An 8,689-nucleotide genomic window follows, 5' to 3' on the forward strand; every position below is an offset into this window, starting at 1 on the left:
TGGAAATTCTGTCATTACAAAGTTGTATCAAGAAAGAATAAACTAGTTTTAATTAAGAAAGGAATTGTATCGCTGAAGTTCCTCGGAAAGTATTTATACCGGAAATTAACAAACAAGCATATACACAACAATATTTTAAGTTCTAGTACTATAAACATAAATTATTTATGTTATTTTAGAAAATAAATTGAAATGTTGGGTGCCTTTAGTTCAAGTACAGTCCGAAAGTGAAAAATCACTAAAACAATTTATGCAACATTTATGGAAAATATATTACATTTTCACGAAGAAAAAAGATCACACGCATGTGTATTGTACAAAGTGCACATCTGGCTTCATATAGTGGCTGAATAAGAAGAGAGCAAGTATGCCATTTGCAGTTCTGTTATTTTTGCATGACTAATTTTTACATATATTCAGGCAAAATAAAAAGCACATTAACTGACTTGCCTTTATTAGAGTATCACGGGGAACTGCTTGGCTCTCATTTACAGCAATAGAATTTCTTAGCTCCAGGAACAAGACTTTTAATTTACCGAAGTCGTCATCAAACTTATGCTTCTCAATGCAGCATGCAAGGTACTTTGTGTTTCTGTACAAATGCTGATGCCCTACTGGAAGAACTAGGTACTAAACACCATCCTCAAGAATGGAGACCTTTTATTAATTCATCTAAAGTTACTCTGAATGCTGTATTTTTGCACAATGAAAACACTAAGCCATCGATTCCTGTTGCTCATGCTGTGAACATGAAAAAACTTATCAAAGCATGCAGATTATACATTCTTAAATGCAATTTTCATGAATAAATAGTTATTAAAAAGGTTATTTTCACTATATATATATTAGAATATTTTGAATAAATCTGTCATATCTTGAAAACTAGAGGTAATGAGTAATTTCCTACATGACTTTTAGAATCAGCATCATCAAAGTACTCAGAAGCAGTTGCATTTTTTTCTAGTAACAGAGAAAAATTTTTGTTATTGTGTAGTGTAATACATCAAAGAGATTTGATTAATATTTATGCAAATAATTGTATTATGATATTAAGTACAGGTGAGGGCAGACTGTCAGAGATCTTCCAATTATAGTAGGCTTTTTTTTTCTTTTACATTTAGACGTTTGTACTATTGTTTGGCTAGAGCGAATTTTAAAGTCATGTGATGGGCATGATTTAATGACAACAACTTTTTTTGAAAGTGTAGGAAACGATTTGAACAACATAAGAAACGAGTCAGGCTAGAGATTATTTGCCCCCATTACTAAGTTACACCGAGTCTGATGAAGTGAGGCATTGTTTCATAGAGTTTGAGTACATAGTTAGTTTGATACTGTGACTTTTTTTAGATTGTGTATGCGGCTGAGCCACTCGGGAGCCGTAACTCTAGAACTTCGTGCAAAGCTAAAAACCGGGCTTCGATACCCGTGGTGAGCACAGCACAAATAGCCCATTATGTAGTTTTTTACTTAAACACATATATAGAAATTGACAGTGGTCTTTTCCATTGGCAAGTTGGGTGATGCCTCAGATAAGATAAAGACTACTGCTCCCTACAATATCCATGCAAGAAAGATAGATCTCTCAGAAGGAACAACTCTTTAGTGCAAGATATATAAAAATAAGCTAGATATTCCCCAGACAGGACCATTGTTCTATGCACAATTTATGTAACAAAAAAGCTAGATTAACCCAAATAAAACTACTACTTCCTACAAAGTCTATGTACAGAAAGGTAAATTTTCCTCAGGAAGGACTACTGCTCTCTGCAATACCTATATAGCCCCAGTGGCACAGCTGTATGTCTGCTGGCTTACAACGCTAGAAACCGGGTTTCGATACCCATGGTGGGCAGAGCACAGATAGCCTTGTGTAGCTTTGTGCTTAATTTCAAACAAACAAAGTATCTATATAAAGAAATATCGATATACCCCTCCCCCTCCCAAAGAAAGGTCTACTGTTTCCCGTAATATATTCCCATTTTTGAGAAAGGCTGCCTTTCTGAGTATTTACATATAAGATAATTTGTCCCCTTTAGAGAACTTCTAATCCGTAAGTTATCAAACACAATAGAGCTGTCCCTCCCCCTGTGGTTCAGCTATAAGTCTGATGACTAATAACGCTAAAAACCGAAGCACCTGAAGCACCATTTTCCTTGACATGAGTACGTGTAAATTGATTTTAAAAATCCGTCTATAATATCTGTATATAATTTGCTTGACCTTGTATCATTAATTGAGGAGAGTATATATTAAAAAAAAGAGAGGAAAATATAAACAAGGATAATTTCAAAAATAAAACATAGTCTGTCCTTGAATATTCTTTCATAAAAACAGTGAGACATATAAAAAGTATAAACTGAATACAAGAAGAGATAACCTTGAAAAGAATCCAAATTGGCACTTGGAATTTCTTGACGGCTAACATACTTTTATGAAATTACATAAAGAATGTAAAAACGCTGGTTGTGAGTCATAAAGTACAAATTATACCTGAAAAATTATAGAAAGAAAAATAAAGTGGTAATGAATACAGACGGGATTTGAAATCGCTTACCTCTCGCTGTAGGAAAGTTTTCGTTAACACAGACTTCTAAAATAACATAAACATTAACACCAGTATTACTTTTTGCCAGTTGAATAGCATATCTTAATAATCTTTAGAATTTGCTTAATCAAGCACCTGATTAAAAAAATGACAATTTTGCTGTAAATCAGTTAAAATCTTACACTCTTGCAAGTTTCCAGTCATATCTCCTATTCAACCATTGTACATCTCAAGCAGCTGGAGAATGACACGGATATTCATATTATTCTATACGAAGACATACCTGTAAAATCGTCGGTTGCAGCATTTACGGATTTTTGTGATTGAAATATTTAAATGGGTGCTTGGAAACCATATTTCACGTACACTAGATAATGGAAACCAGGATCGAGGAGTGGTGCGCTTTGGACACGACAACTTTATGACAGACCTTTTGTAATGGAAGTTATACAGTAGGATTATTGTTAAGGTGTGCGGTCGTGAAGTAGATCATGATCAGGCATGACGACATGTACTATAACGATGTGGAGAGGTGTACTCAAATAGTTTTCATATAACATATTCAAACTTCTGTATCATTTGATTTAGGTTATAAAGATGTACAAAAGATGAGATACATAAAGCGTTTTTCTTTACTTTTTAATTAGTATTATAGAGCTACTACCGTACTCACAACTGGATGCAGATGGTGAAACACTGATTATCTTGGAATGCTGTGAACTTAAGTACCCAGATAATTTCACTGGTGTTTTCAAGTACAATGATATCAGATAGTAAAGGATCCAGTATTCATAAAGTAAACAACAAGGTAAAAACAAATAGTATAATCTTTATTCATACAACAGTGTAAATTAATGACCTACTGTTTGGCTCTCAGTTTTTTTACAACCAGCTGTTGAGGAAGAGGGCAGGATAAAATCGCATCTATACCAAATGATGACAAAAGGAACAATAATTTGCATATGTACAAAACAAGTACAGGATAAAGAACAATGAAATGCCACACGTTTAAGACACACCACGGTCCAAGTGGGGTATCCCATAGTTCTTATATTATCTACAACAGTGATCTTATCAAGTAAACCTATTCGAGAAGGAGAATCATCAACTCATACTTAATTGTGCAATTATCTGTCCCATCTCCTGAGGTGACTATGACCTCACTACTGAGGGACATAACACAAATCAGGGCCAAGCATGTTTAAGCCCTTACAATAAAGACTATAATAAGTATTATTTGCCTTATGTAGAATTGTGGTGAAATTTGCGACTATCATAAGTCTGTCGGGTTTACAATAATGGTGTTAATTATATACAGAACACTTGCATAAACATTTAGAAACATACCTGAATATACGCGACTAAAGTTATATTCTTCATTAACTACAACAACTAGGTTACTTTTGCAGACGATCTGTATCAACTACATGGGAAGGCATATTCCATTGTGGCTGCTTCAGATAGCAAGAATATTCTATAGGATACATTTATTGACGGTTTTCCAAGCAATATTATGCAGTAAAATATACAATTAGGGAATCTATACCCTAACAAAGGTCATTTATGAGGTAACTAGGTACGAGGTAGTCACTGCAAGCTGTTACAAAAAAGAGAGGATATCACTGTCACAGACATGCCTCGCTGCTTATGTTTATTAAGTATAATAGAGTTTGTATCGAATGTCTTAAGCGGTTGCACAATTTAAGGTACACCTACAAGTTTGACTAGCAATCTAGAGATCTAACCCTAGCAAAAACAACCACTAGAGGCATGGAAGTCATTGAAATTTACTGTTCAACCCAAAGTTCGTGGCAGTGCAGTGAGTTATCACAGCTCCTTTTGCCTCATAATGGTTGTGTCAGAGAAACCATATGACTTTCTGGAGAAGAATAAAGAAAATGCTTTGGTTGTGGACTGGTGGGACATTTAAAAATATCGTGTTCATATTATGTAAGAAAAAGATGACAGTTCAGTTCCATCCAACTTCACAACAAATCTGAGAGAAGTGTATACAAGCCATGGCTGTTTGATTTCAGGTTTCATTAAATTAATAAATCTTAGGTTGGAGAAAGCCACTGAATCTGAACACTGTAGTCAGCTTGTGACTAAGTCTTATCAGTCCAGCTTGTACAGGGTGGGGCTTATTATGTACTGGTAAAGGTGCAAGAAAGTTAGGCTGAGATCCCGTTTGAAAAAAAGGAGCCAACAGAATACTTGTCGATCTTGCAAGAGTTCCTTACACGAAGCCACCACCTTAAATAGTTGACACAATCTTTGTTTTAGTTAATTATGGTATGATAGATGTGAGTAGAGAGGCATGTATTTTGCTTTGGTTTAGTCAGTCACTCACAAAATGAAAGTAGTTTCTCAAATCTTGGTTCAGGTATTGACATCTTACTGCAGAAATTGTAAGACAGTTTCTTTTGTGCAGTATACGAATGACAAATATTTAATAAACAAACCAGTGCCAAACACGAATATACATGAAACATACTGTTTTCTGTTTAGAAATCAGGATGCATTTGGTCATACAGTTATCTTTCTGAATGCTGACTTTGTCCTGGTGTATATTTTTAATTATGGAAATTCGTCTATTCAGTTCCACACTGTAATGTTCTCCATCACGTTAAATGAAGTAGAAGTAATTTAATTAGCTGTAGAACTAGGATTGTTTCGGTTATACTACATTTAAGAGACTAAACACAGAACGTCTGAGATCACTAGTTAAATATTTTGCAGAGGATTATAATGAAAACCCTCCACGACAACAGAAACTCAGTGAGTTAATGCATGAATATTTCAAGATGTTTATTAGTCCAGATGGCCAGTTGGGCCAGATAACAGCAAGATATCACTAAAATAGGTAACACACAAAATATTAAATATTCACAGTATGGAATTCCCTGGAACAGTAGAGATGTACCCAATGCTGGGATTGTGTGAATGTTGAAGAATGGTGTAATAGTGCTTGTTCATTTCCATTTGAGAATGAAGGGAAGTGTATCGAGGATCTGTGTAATTTTAGGAGGATTAACACGGTAGCATGCATTTATGTCTTTCTGCAACCATGGAGAGACAAATCCTGAATGTGCTGGAATATTTTAAGTGATTCAGATAGTGGTAAGTCGAGCTCCAAGATGAAGCAAACCTAAAACTGCTTTAATACTTGAGATAGCTTGTATTAATTTTGTTATGTCATTCAGTCTTAATAGAACACCTAGCGTTTTTCAGCAATTGACGAAGTTTATACTAACAAGACTGCAATGGAAGAGATGCTTTTCTATGTAGACTGCATTCTTGTGTTTGGTCTGCATGACTGAGCTTGTTACTGAAAACCTGGGCATGGATTATCAATGAAAAAAAGTGTATGCAATTTCTCACTCACTGCGGATAGCGGTGAGGTGTCTATATATTGTATTATTTTCAGAGCAGTCAAAACTAGACACCATTCATGTTGAGGCAAGATATCCACAGTTTCATAGTTTTCCTTTGTATTAATGATATTTTATTACCAATTTCTTGTTGTTTGTACTGATTAAAACTGAACACATTTTAGGTGAACTAAAGAGTGTAACTACAGATTTCATTCAATAAATTGTGCCTTTGTTGAGGATCTAGAGTTTAGCTTATTTTAAGAGAAAACTGTGCATTCACCCACCTGTGATAGTAGAACTGTCAAAGATGTTGGATGAAACAAAACGTCTAACTAGCATATACTGATGGCTTCTGAATACAGATAATGCTTGACAAAGAAAGAATTGTCTGTAGTTGAAATATTTATCATGCGTTACCATCATTATCTGTATGATAAGAATTCATCCTTTGAGTGGAATGTGCATCACTAAATGGCTTATGAATGTATAAAACAATCCTGAATGTATGATTTCACCTTCGATAATAATGTTACAGGAGAACGACTTTGATGTGAATCATTTTCTGGATCAGTAACGTGGTAAGGTGAATGAATTGTTTTGCCAGATGGTGGGAATGCTTGTATGTGGAATGCCTAAATCCTAAAGTCTGTGTAGCTGTCAAAGCCAGTGCAGCAGTAACATTATTTCTCAATAATATAGTGAGCAATAATTTTATTAGTGGGTGTGTTCCATGAATGACACTTCAAGGGCTCCACGAAGAGCAACTGAAATATGTAGCTTTAATTTGAAAACTACTTGCCAGGCAATGAGGTGAAATACAACTGTGTCAGATAGTGGAATTTAGTGTTAATGCACATTACCTCTGTCACTTGTAGAAGCATTGTTGTAAAGGGTGTACACGCCATAACAATTGTTGTTGTTTCAATGGCTTATATAAATAGTGTTCCCAACACTGCCATATTTGTTGTATCCTAGCCGGCTGAAGAGCTATGAATTGAGTGGAAAGCATCGTTCACAATGGATATGACAAATATAGTGTGGTTGGAATACTATTATTATTCAATCTTCTAATTCTTGAAAATCTCTAAGGGATAGATAAAGAGTGTAGTGTTTAAAATATAATAGATCTAATGTCTTATGAGAAGTATAATTATACAATGCTTATTTAGCTTATTCGTGAATAATAATTGAAAACATGATTACACTTTCGTTTGTGTCTTGTCTCTAGGTGTCTAAACTACAAATATTGTCCTACTACATTTTATTTTATATTTTACTTCTAACTCCTAAGCTTACATTTATTTCTTCCATTTAATTTTCAGCATTTCATTTAGTTAGTTTCACGTTTATGTTTTTGGGTCATCTCTTTGTTCAAATATGAAATTCTTGGTTGAACTTCAACTTCAGAACTTTGAAAAAAAGCTGTAAACTTGAACAAATATCTGTCATAAAAGGGACATAAAATTTGTGATTGAATACGATCATACCGCGTGGAAATAAGCCGCGTATTTCAAGCTATTATGATCAACAGTGAGAAAGTAACATGAAAACAAAATTTCTATATAATTCCTTAACATGCTAATTTTCGTTTTTATATCTGATAGTGTATTTGTGTTATACTCTATCCGTTGGAAAACTATAGAAATATAGTACAAAAATAAGTACAGAGCTACACAATGGGCTACTGGTGGTGTGCCTATCACGAGTAACGAAGCTCAGTTTTTAGCGTTATAAGCCTTTAGAGTTATTGCTGTGCAACTGGGGGACTCCTCTGTGACAAAACATCAGATAAGGATATTTTGTATTAGTAAGTAAGGTAAGTTAGGCCTGCTACAGCAAACTATTCAAATGACACAAATCATTTTTATTGTATATGTTTCTGACTCTCTTACATTCAACCAATGAATAATAAAACAATGATCTATTATTTATATAGAATAAACTATTAGCTATAAATAAATCTCTACCAAGTATATCGTTCTCAAATTATCATTTTACGACCTGATAAAGATAATGGCGACATCATTTTGAAATGTTGGTTTATTGGTCACCTTTTAAGTTTTCCTTATTTGTGTGTATTATAGCGAGAAGTTGACTGCTTCAATCACCAAAATAAAGTATCAAAATAAATATTTTAATAAATGTCAAACACTTTAAAATCAATTGGATATCAATCTAAGAAATGAAGCACATTGAAATTACATTTTATAAATTATTCGCGCATAAACTAAATACTGTTTAAAACATTTTGTCACAAGTTTCATATAGGTTGGTTGAGTATTTTCACTTTGAGAAGATAAAAGATTGATTGGGTGCTTTTGCCACTCTCATGGTCCAGAAAGGGTTACCTTCTGTTCAAAACAAGCTGCTTACATAAACCAGAAATAAACATTAACCCAATAATTAATATAGCTAATCTAATATATCATTATTGTTTGATTTGTTAGTTGGGTAACCCCATAAAGGAGAAAAAACAAAACAAAACAAAACGTACAAGTGTGTCGAGAAAGGATGTCGTACTGAAGAAACTCGATTACAATTTAACTGGTGCTTATTTTATCTTAGATATCTTAATACATAAAAAAACAGTGAGCTGCATGAAAGTTGCATTGACAAACTAAAGTTTTATCTTACTGATGAGTTTGGTTAGACCAGGAACCAGAGGTTGAGGAGACTGGGGGTTATGGAAAGGTGACAGTACTTTGTTGCACGATGGTGACTCAGATGATGAAGAGTGTTACATATCAGATTTTCGAATAGTCCGAAG

The sequence above is a fragment of the Limulus polyphemus genome, unplaced genomic scaffold, assembly GCF_000517525.1.
Source record: "Limulus polyphemus unplaced genomic scaffold, Limulus_polyphemus-2.1.2 Scaffold728, whole genome shotgun sequence".
In the NCBI taxonomy this organism is placed as follows: domain Eukaryota; kingdom Metazoa; phylum Arthropoda; class Merostomata; order Xiphosura; family Limulidae; genus Limulus; species Limulus polyphemus.